General features: G+C 44.3%; 1 protein-coding gene across 1 annotated transcript in view; it reads left to right on the top strand.

Moving 5' to 3' along the window:
* Positions 295 to 11310, top strand: part of PAFAH1B2 (platelet activating factor acetylhydrolase 1b catalytic subunit 2) — a 28450-nt gene continuing 17434 nt past the window's right edge. The window contains exon 1 of the mRNA XM_018059744.1: positions 295 to 694. The gene's annotated coding sequence lies outside the window, so the exon portion shown is untranslated. The remainder of the gene's footprint in view (positions 695 to 11310) is intronic.

The raw sequence follows: 11310 nt of genomic DNA, 5'->3' as shown, positions 1-11310 counted from the left end.
CACAGACACAGACACGTCTTCCCTGAAACTGCATGGATCTCTAAAAGAAAAAGACTCTGGTTCTCCATACCCCTGCTATGGTATTAGCTTAAGAGGCGGTCATCTAAAATCCGTACATTCATCATAGAAACAGAAATTCTACCCATGAATGTGAGGCACTTGCCTCATTAACCTCGGGGCCCTATTTCCCTCCCTCTGGCAGCAATCTGGTTTATTCCACGGGGTGGAGAAGGAAGCCAGGTTGGCGGGGTTGGAAGGGAATGGCGTCAGCGTGAGGTCACCGCACATTGTCCTGAATGCCATCTCCACGCTGCGGTGATATGAACGCAGGATTGAGGGATGCAGCGGAAGGAAAGATAGAGGCCAAAGTCTCGCAGACTACAGGCAAAATAAAGGGAGGACAGAGAACAAAGCGGGAAACTCGGAGGGGCCCCTCAGGACACCTGAGGGCTAGCACCAAGCGGCCGCAGAAAGGGAAAGCGGGCAGAGGCAAGAGAAGGCCGGGCAGGATGGGGCGGGACTTCCGGAAGCCATTTGCCTGAGTGGCAGGGGAACCGGAAGTGGGGGCGCTGCAGCGGGTGCTGGGGCCGGAGGAGGGACGCGCCGGAGTGGGGCCGCCCGGACTGAGCGAGCGACAGACGCGCCACCCGCCGACGCCGCAGCCGCTGGGGTTCCGCACGGACCCTGTGCCTGAGTGAGTGCATCTGGAGGAGCGGGAAACGGGCGGCTGAGAGGCGGGGGTCGGAAAGGGCTGCGGTTTGTTGTTGTGCGAGGCCCCGACCTCGCGTCCCCTCCCCCACTCCGCCGGACCCCTCCCCCCCGCGCCTCCCCCTCCGCCCGCGACCCTCGGGGGCCTTCGCGCGCACGCGCAGTCTCGGCGGGCCCGGCGGCGGTTCGCCGGCCGCCCTCCAGCCAGCCCCGGTCCCCGGGCCTCCGGGCCGCTCGCCGCGCTCATCGGAGCCCTGCCCCAGCGCCCCACCCCCAGGCCTGCCGCTTCCTCGGCCGCCCCGCCTCCCCGCCGCTTCCCGCGGCCGAGACCCGTGGCGGGGCGCGCCGCCCGGCCGGGCCCTGACCGGCCCCCGGAGGAGGCCGCCCTGCGTCCTCCGCCGCTCGCCGGGCTCGCCGCCGCCAGCCCCGTTTCCAGCCACACTTCGGCCCCGGGGTCTTGGCCGCAGCCTTTCCCTCCGTCCCCGAGGTTGAATCTCTGACCCTTTTCTCCCCTTTCCTCTGTCTGAGAGGCCATTGGCGCGGACCCAGACCAGTTGCTCTTGCTTTTAGACGGACCACTTTTTTACCCCCAGACCTTTTTTTGAAAAATTTCAACTGTGCAGAAACTTCCTCGTTGCCTCCTCTAATATATTCAAAAATAGACTGCCACGACTCAGAAGAGCCTATTTCTTAGAGGGCTGCCCAGTCCATCATCACCTCATTTTAAAGATGAGGCCCAGCGAGGCTGGTGATTTGCCCAAGGTCAACCAACTTAGGTAAACCTATTGGTGGACAGGTTTTCTTAGATGCTTTTTAGCTGGTCCGGGTCCATGTACCAGATCAGGATCTTCCGGCCTTCAGGTTTGTGATGGACCCGTTGCACAGTGACTCACTGTTTTGCTTTCCATGACTCCCAAGCCAGCGTTGCTTTTCATAATGTGTATACAAACATTGAGGACATTGAGGAAACCAAACACATGAAGCTTCGGCCTGTTTTTAGAGCTTACCCACGGAGAAAGGGAAGACCGCCTGGACCCACCATGAAATCTCATTTCGTTCAGCCTTAAATGAGGGGTATGATGAGGGAGGGGGGTTGATGTCAGGGAAGTGGTAAAGGTGTGGAGAGAACATGGGTATTGTCCCCCTGAGCATTCCAATATGCCTTGCCTGGGATAGGCCTTGTGTCTTTAGATTCTTCTCCTGGGCACATTGTTCTGATATAAAGGTTGCCTCCTTGTGGGGGAGCAGGGAAGAAGTATGAAATCATCCTGCTTTAATGTGTTGGCTTGGGCATTTGATAATAAATTATGGATGTGCTGAAACCCGAGGGCCCATCCACCAGTCCACTGAGGCAGGGAACTACGGATGAGGCCTGTTTTCTCCTTTAGAGAAAGCCTGCCAGCTCTCTCTGAAAATGAGGAGCTTTAGGTCAGAGTGGAAACATTCTAAATCTTTTTAAATTCTTAGTTGGACTTTCCCTCTCCATCTGTTTCCTGACTCAAGAAGCATCCAGCTCAGCTTGAGGGTTTGTAATTCTTTGTTGTTGGAACTAGACACACTACACCATTCTGGTACAAGCATTTGGAAATTCTGGTACTATATTTTCATAGTCTGAGTTAGGTAGAGAAGTCGGAAAATTGGGAAATGCTGTGCAAGTCTCCTCATCTTCCCAGAGAACTCATTTTAATGGACAGTTAAAGTTTGCCTGGAATAGAGTCTACTTATAAGTTAATTTCCTCGGACCTTTGTCTGCATTCTGCTGGGTTTTTGTAACTGAACTTGCTGTTTGTGATCACAGAAGCTAATGGCTTGCTGCATGAGGGCAGTTAATTACGAATCAATGAGGTGAGATGGGAGTCAGATCCCTCTCCTGGTGTTTTTTTCTGTTGTTACTAATTACAGCTTTCAGAATACTTCCATGCACTACCCAGGGTTGCATGAGGTGATCCATTAGAATATAGGAAAATATTTAGAATCTCTTTCTACATGCATTTTTTAGGAATGAAGTTTTTATTATCTTTAGTAATATTTAATATACAGGTTAACAGCAATTCACAACTGATTTATAACTATACATATATTAAGGAGCATTTCAAAAAGTTTCTAAAACATTAAAAAAATGTTGGAACCCCATTAATCTGGGCCAGTCTTTACTCATATGGTTTAGTTCTCTTTATGCTTTTCTAATAGATGTTCACCTCATCTCTGAGTTGCCTTTGGAGGAATCTGCTTTGAGAGACAGATGATGTCATTTGCAGTTCTGTGTGTTAGAAATTTGTCTCTGTACACGATATCCACTGGCCTTGTCTTCCTGTTTGGAGACACTGTAGAATAAGCCTTAAGTCCCTTCCTAGTAATCTTCAAGTACTTTGACAGCCATTTGTCTTGTGATCTCCTCTTCCCCAACCAGTTTTTCTACAGATTAGGAATGTACCTATTTCTTTCAACTATTTCTGATATGGTTTTTAAATTTCTCCTTGGCTCCTTTCCTTGAGACACCTTCTGGTTTGTCAAAAACATTCTTCTTAGGTTTTGACAAGATCTGAACATGGTATCCCAAGAACTGAAATGTAGTTGAAGTGTCTGCATTGTGTTTTTAAGTGATGAGGGATGTATTTGGATATTTTTTATTAGGGAGGCACCTCATATGCACAGTTCTTTTAACGATCGCTAGGAAAATGGTTTCAATTATGTAATCATAGAGTGTTTGCTCTTGTTCAGTTGCTAAATTGTGTCTGACTGCATCCCTGTGAACCTGCAGCACGCCAAGATTCCCTGTCCTTTATTATCTCCCAGAGTTTGCTCAAACTCCAGTCGGTTGAAGCTGTGATACTGTCTAACCATCTCAGCCTCTGCCACCCCTTTCTCCTGTTGTCCTCAGTCTTTCCCAGCATCAGGGTCTTTTCCAGTGAATCAGCCCTTCACAAAAGGTGACCAAAGTATTGGAGCTTCAGTGTCAGTCCCTCCAACAAATATTCAGGGTTAATTTCCTTTAGGATTGACTGGTTTGACCTCCTTGCAGTCCGAAAGACTCTGGAGTCTTCTACAGCACCACAGTTCAAAAGCATCAGTTCTTCTGCACTCAACCTTCTTTATGGTCCAACTCTCACATCCATGCGTGACTGCTGGGAAAACCATAGCTTTGACTATATGGACCTTTGTTGGCAAAGTGATGCCTCTGCTTTTTAACATGCTCTCTAGGTTTGTCATAGCTTTTCTTCCAAGAAGCAAGTATCTTTTAATTTCCTGGCTGCAGTCACTGTGCACAGTGATTTTGGCGACCAAGACAATAAAGTCTGTCATCACTGTTTCCCCATCTGTTTGACATGAAGTGGTGGGACTGGATGCCATGATCTTAGTTTTTTGAATGCTGAGTTTCAAGCCAGCTTTTTCACTCTCCTCTTTCACTTTCATCAAGAAGCTCTTTGGTTCTTTCTTCTTCACTTTCTGCCATAAGGGTGGTATCTTCTGCATATCTGAGGTTGTTGATATTTGTCCAGGCAACCTTGATTCCAGCTTGTGATTCATCCAGCCTGACATTTCACATGATGTACTTGGCATATAAGTTATATAAGCAGGATGATAATATATAGCCTTGATGTACTCCTTTCCCAATTTTGAATCAGTCCATTGTTCTACTTCCTGTTCTAACTGTTGCTTCTTGACCTGCATATAGATTTCTCAGTAGACAGATAAGGTGGTCTGGTATTCCCATCGCTTTAGACTTATCCACAGTTTGTTGTGATCCACACAGTTAAAGGCTTTAGCATAGTCATTGAAAAAGAAGTAGATGTTTTTCTGGAATTCTCTTGCTTTTTTTATTATCCAAACGAATGTTGGCAATTTGATCTCTGGTTCCTCTGCCTTTTCTAAATCCAGCTTGTACATCTGGAAGTTCTCAGTTCATGAACTGTTGAATCCTAACTTGAAAGATTTTGATAATTACCTTGCTAGCATGTGAAATGAGCACAATTGCATGGTAGCTTGAACATTCTTTGGCATTTTCTTTCTTTGGGATTGGAATGAAAACTGACCTTTTCCAGTCCTGTGGCCACTGCTGAGTTTTTCAGATTTGCTGGCATATTGAATGCAGCTATTTCACAGCATCATCTTTTCAGTTCAGTTCAGTTCAGTTGCTCAGTCGTGTCCGACTCTTTGCGACCCCATGAATTGCAGCACGCCAGGCCTCTTTGTCCATCACCAACTCCCAGAGTTCACTCAGACTCACGTCCATCGAGTCAGTGATGCCATCCAGCCATCTCATCCTCTGTCGTCCCCTTCTCCTCTTGCCCCCAATCCCTCCCAGCATCAGAGTCTTTTCCAATGAGTCAACTCTTCTCATGAGGTGGGCAAAATACTGGAGTTTCAGCTTTAGCATCATTCCTTCCAAAGAAATCCCAGGGCTGCTCTCCTTCAGAATGGACTGGTTGGATCTCCTTGCAATCCAAGGGACTCTCAAGAGTCTTCTCCAGCACCACAGTTCAAAAGCATCAATTCTTCGGCGCTCAGCCTTCTTCACAGTCCAACTCTCACATCCATACATGACCACTGGAAAAAAAACATGGCCTTGACTAGATGGACCTTAGTTGGCAAAGTAATGTCTCTGCTTTTGCATATGTTTAGGATTTGAAATAGCTCAGTTGAAATTCCATCACCTCCACTAGCTTTGTTCGAAGTAATGCTTCCTAAGGCCCACTTGACTTTACATTCTAGGATATTTGGCTGTAGGTTAGTGGCCAAACCTTTGTGGTTATCCAAGTCATTAAGACCTTTTTTGTATAGTTCTGGGTATTCTTGCCACGTCTTAATATCTTCTGCTTCTGTTAGGTCCTTACTGTTTCTGTCCTTTATTGTGCCTATCTTTGCATGAAATGTTCCCCTGGTATCTCTAGTTTTCTTGAAGAGATTTCTAGTCTTTCCCATTCAAGTAGAACAAATTATTTTTCTCCATTTTAGTAGTGATCTCTCAGTTAACCCTGTGTCAGTTAAGTTTTGTGTCAGAAACACCTAACATGCTCCAGGTGGGGAAATAAATGAGAAATAGTTGGGCGTTTTAATCTATATTAAAAGCTGGGCAATAGATTTTTTCCGTGAGTGAGTGGAAAATGGAGCTGTTTTGTTGCTATGTATTTCTTTGCATTGTATTTAAAGAATAAATGCATATCTGATTTTTAAACTTATTTAATTTTGGTTTGCACTTGGCCTTCATTGCTGCGTGCAGGCTTTCTCCAGCTGCGGGGCTACTCTGTTGCAGTGCATGGGCTTCTGCTGTGGAGCACAGGCTCTAAACACACAGGCTTCAGTGGTTGCAGCACAAAGGCTCAGTAGCTGTGGCTCATGGGCCCTAGAGTGCTCAGACTCCAGGAGTTGTGGTGCATGGGCTTAGTTGCTCCGAAGCATTTGGAATCTTTGTGAACCACGGATCGAACCTGTGTCCCCTGCATTAGCAGGCAGACACTTATCCACTGTACCACTAGGGGAGTCCTCTGTATCCAGTTTTGAAGTCTGGAAAATGAGATTGCTCCTTGTCAATCTCAAGAGCAGTAGTGCTTTTTGACTAGCAGGAAATAAAGTTACTTTTAAAATTAAAACAGTTATTAAGTGCCATATCAGATTTCACTTGAATAGCCAGACTTAAACCAAGAATTGAAGGTAGACTCCCCCTCGCCCCCAAGAAATGAATATGGAATGGAATATGGAATATTAAAATGTTTTGTTGATTAAAAACAGGAGAACCTCAAAAATAAACATTTTTATATAGCTGTTTGTTTTAGCCTCGTAATCTTTTTTTTAATGTATTTTAATTTCTCCATACTTTTCTTAGGCAGTGAAACCCCCAAACAGATATCATAGTCTGATTAGATCTATACAGGTTCATCTTGTAGTTCTTCCTTATTGTTGAAATGATACAGGTTCCCTTTAGGGAGTCAGCATGAACTGGTTTTTGATCAGTGGGCCAGATACGATGTAATTGGGGTCAGGCAAACCTCTTTTCAGTTACTTACTGCACAAATTACCTAAATTATCTGATCCTCATTTTCTTCATCTTGCAGTACTTTTGTGAGGATCGCAAGTGGTATGTAGAAAGCGTAGCATTGATACTAGTCTTTCTGCTGTTTTCAGTAGTTGCATAGTTTAGTAATCTGAAGAAACACAGGTTGTGAATGATATCTTACATCTTTAGTCAGATATGGGCTAAACCCTGAGCCCAGTTGTTTTTAGACCTAGGGTCATTTAGAGCTGAGCGAGTTTGGTTGCATAATTAGTGTTAAAATTGTCTGCTTCTATAATTTATTTTTTATGAATGAAAGTTTGCTTTCATGTTTAGGGCTTATTACTTTCTGATCCTCAAAAGCTGCTACCTTGGCAATCCAGTGCATTTTATTTGCTCAGTGAATACTTACTGAAAAGCTGTAACTCAGTCCTCTTTCTGAGACATTTCAGTTTTATTTGAGGATGCAAAGGAAGGAAATAGAGAGTATGACCTCTTTTTCTGTAAGCCACAAAACCCAGCCTTTTCTCTTTCATCATCCTTTGCATTTGCCCAAAGACCTCCTGAGCCTAATGTCTCTGCTGCTACTGCTAAGTCACTTCAGTCGTGTCCGACTCTGTGCGACCCCGTAGATGGCAGCCTACCAGGCTCCCTCGTCCTTGGGATTCTCCAGGCAAGAACGCTGGAGTGGGTTGCCATTTCCTTTTCCAGTGCATGAAAGTGAAAAGTGAAAGTGAAGTCGCTCAGTCGTGTCCGACTCTTAGCGACCCCATGGACTTCAGCCCACCAGACTCCGCCGTCCACCGGATTTTCCAGGCAAGAGTACTGGAGTGGGGTGCCATTGCCTTCTCCGAATGTCTCTAGTATGTATTATATATTCTCCAGAGTTGGTTGAAAACAATCTGATTTCTTACTTGTCTTTCTTGAAGAGCAGTGTTTCTAATTTTCCTGAATTGCACTTACTCGTTCATCTGCACTGTGCTGTGCGGTGCTAAGTCGCTCTGGTCATGTCTGACTTTGCGACCCTGTGGACTGTAACCCGCCAGGTTCCTGGGTCCGTGGGATTCTCCAGGCAGGAACACTGAAGTGGGTTGCCATGCCCTCCTCCAGGGTCTCCTCTACTATCAGATGTCATACTTAGGCTCATCGTTAATCACATTTTATCAGTGGAGACCTGTCAAAAATAAAAGTACCTAGTAAACATTTGTCAAAAATCAGTGCCAAAGCCCACAACTAATTTTATTATAATCTGTAGTACAGGTATATACTGTACTACAGATTATATGGTATAGTATATTATAATCTGTTTAGTAATCAGTGGATTCTAATCATTGCTGTATTAATTCTTAAGTGTATGACTCTAGTTCTCTAATATAGATATCTAGAAAATAATATATATTATCATATAGATATGTGGTCCACTGGAGAAGGGAATGGCAAACCGCTTCAGTATTCTTGCCTTGAGAACCCCACGAACAGTATGAAAAGGCAAAAAGATAGAACACTGACAGATAAACTCCGCAGGTCGGTAGGTGCCCAATATGCTACTGGAGATCAGTGGAGAAATAACTCCAGAGAGAATGAAGGGATGGAGCCAAAGCAAAACAACACCCAGTTGTGGATGGGACTGGTGATAGAAGCAAGGTTCGATGCTGTAAAGAGCAATATTGCATAGGAACCTGGAATGTCAGGTCCATGAATCAAGGCAAATTGGAAGTGGTCAAACAGGAGATGGCAAGAGTGAACATCAACATTCTAGGAATCATTGAACTAAGATGGACTGAAATGGGTGAACTTAACTCAGATGACCATTATATCTACTACTGTGGGCAGGAATCCCTTAGAAGAAATGGAGTAGCCATCATGGTCAACAAAAGATTCCAAAATGTAGTACTTGGATACAATCTCAAAAACAACAGAATGATCTCTTGTTTGTTTCCAAGGCAAACCATTCAATATCACGGTAATCCAAGTCTATACCCCAACCAGTAATGCTGAAGAAGCTGAAGTTGAACGGTTTTATGAAGACCTACAAGACCATCTAGAACTAACACCCAAAAAAGATGTCCTTTTCATTATAGGGAACTGGAATGCAAAAGTAGGAAGTAAGAAACACCTGGAGTTACAAGGAAATTTGGCCTTGGAGTACAGAAGAAAGCAGGGCAGAGGCTAATAGAGTTCTGCCAAGAGAACTCACTGGTTGTAGCAAACACCCTCTTCCAACAATACAAGAGAAGACTCTACACGTGGACATCACCAAATGGTCAACACCGAAATCAGATTGATTATATCTTTGCAGCCGAAGATGGAGAAGCTCTATACCGTCAGCAAAAACAAGACCGGGAGCTGACTGTGGCTCAGATCATGAACTCCTTATTGCCAACTTCAAACTGAAATTGAAGAAAGTATGGAAAACCACTAGACGATTCAAGTATGAACTAAATCAAATCCTTTATGACTCTGCAGTGGAAGTGAGAAATAGATTTAAGGGACTAGATCTGATAGACTGAGTGCCTGATGAACTATGGACGGAGGTTTGGACATTGTACAGGAGATAGGAATCAAGACCATCCCCAAGAAAAAGAAATGCAAAAAAGCAAAATGGCTGTCTGAGGAGGCCTTACAAATAGCTGTGAAAAGAAGAGAAGTGAAAAGCAAAGGAGAAAATGAAAGATATACCTATCTAAATGCAGAGTTCCAAAGAATAGCAAGGAGAGATAAGAAAGCCTTCCTCAGTGATCAATGCAGAGAAAAAGAGGAAAACAATAGAATGGGAAAGACTAGAGATCCCTTCCAGAAAATTAGAGACACCAAGGGAACATTTCATGCAAAGATGGGCTCGATAAAGGACAGAAATGCTATGGACCTAACAGAAGCGGAAGATATTAAGAAGAGATGGCAAGAATACACAGAAGAACTGTACGAAAAAGATCTTCATGACCAAGATAATCATGATGGTGTGATCACTCATCTAGAGCCAGACATCTTGGAATGTGAAATCAAGTGGGCCTTAGAAAGCATCACTACAGACAAAGCTAGTGGAGATGATGGAATTCCAGTTGAGCTATTTCAGATTCTAAAAGATGATGCTGTGAAAGTGCTGCACTCAATATGACAGCAAATTTGGGAAACTCAGCAGTGGCCACAGGACTGGAAAGGGTCAGTTTTCATTCCAGTCCCAAAGAAAGGCAATGCCAAAGAATGCTCAAACTACCACACAATTGCGCTCATCTCACATGCTAGTAAAGTAACGCTCAAAATTCTCCAAGCCAGGCTTCAGCAGTACGTGAACTGTGAACTTCCAGATGTTCAAGCTGGTTTTAGAAAAGGCAGAGGAACCAGAGATCAAATTGCCAACGTCTGCTGTATCAAAAAAGCAAGAGAGTTCCAGAAAGACATCTATTTCTGCTTTCTTGACTATGCCAAAGCCTTTGTGTGGATCACAATAAACTGTGGAAAATTCTTAAAGAGATGAGAATACCAGACCACCTGACCTGTCTCTTGAGAAACCTGTATGCAGGTCAAGAAGCAACAGTTAGAACTGGACATGGAACAACAGATTGGTTCCAAATAGGAAGAGGAGTACATCAAGGCTGTATATTGTCACCCTGCTTATTTAACTTCTGTGCAGAGTACATCATGAGAAACGCTGGGCTGGAAGAAGCACAAGCTGGAATCAAGATTGCTGGGAGAAATATCAACAACCTCAGATATGCAGATGACACCACCCTTATGGCAGAAAGTGAAGAGGAACTCTTGATGAAAGTGAAAGAGGAGAGTGAAAAAGTTGGCTTAAATCTCAACATTCAGAAAACTAAGATCATGGCATCCATGGCCATCACTTTGTGGCAAATAGATGGGGAAACTGGAAACAGTGTCAGACTTTATTTTTCAGGGCTCCAAAATCACTGCAGATGGTGATTGCAGCCATGAAATTAAAAGACGCTTACTCCTTGGAAGGAAAGTTATGACCAACTTAGATAGCATATTCAAAAGCAGAGACATTGCTTTGTCAACAAAGGTCCATCTAGTCAAGGCTATGGTTTTTCCTGTGGTCATGTATGGATGTGAGAGTTGGACTGTTAAAATGCTGATTGCCGAAGAATTGATGCTTTTGAATGGTGGTGTTGGAGAAGACTCTTGAGAGTCCCTTGGATTGCAAGGAGATCCAAGCAGTCCATCCTAAAGGAGATTAGTCCTTGATGTTCATTGGACGGACTGATGCTGAAGCTGAAACTCCAATACTGTGGCCACCTGATGTGAAGAGCTGACTCATTTGAAAAGACTCTGATGCTGGGAAAGATTGAGGGCAGGAGGAGAAAGGGACGACAGAAGATGAGATGGTTGGATGGCATCACCGATTCAATGGACATGGGTTTGGGTGAACTCTGGGAGTTGGTGACGGACAGGGAGGCCTGGCGTGCTGCAGTTCATGGGGTCTCAAAGAGTTGGACACGACTGAGCAACTGAACTGATATAGATATGTTATTATATTTCTATAATAATATAGATATCTAATATATTTATGTAAGATATCTTTGAACCATAAGAGTTTAACTCCTCGTCATTTGGTTGTTACAATAATGTATATTCATGAAAAGTGAATGTAA

Source organism: Capra hircus, chromosome 15 (genome assembly GCF_001704415.2).
Source record: "Capra hircus breed San Clemente chromosome 15, ASM170441v1, whole genome shotgun sequence".
Taxonomy (NCBI): Eukaryota; Metazoa; Chordata; class Mammalia; order Artiodactyla; family Bovidae; genus Capra; species Capra hircus.
The sequence above is the reverse complement of the archived record's forward strand: the minus strand, read 5'-3'. Positions and strand labels throughout refer to the sequence as shown.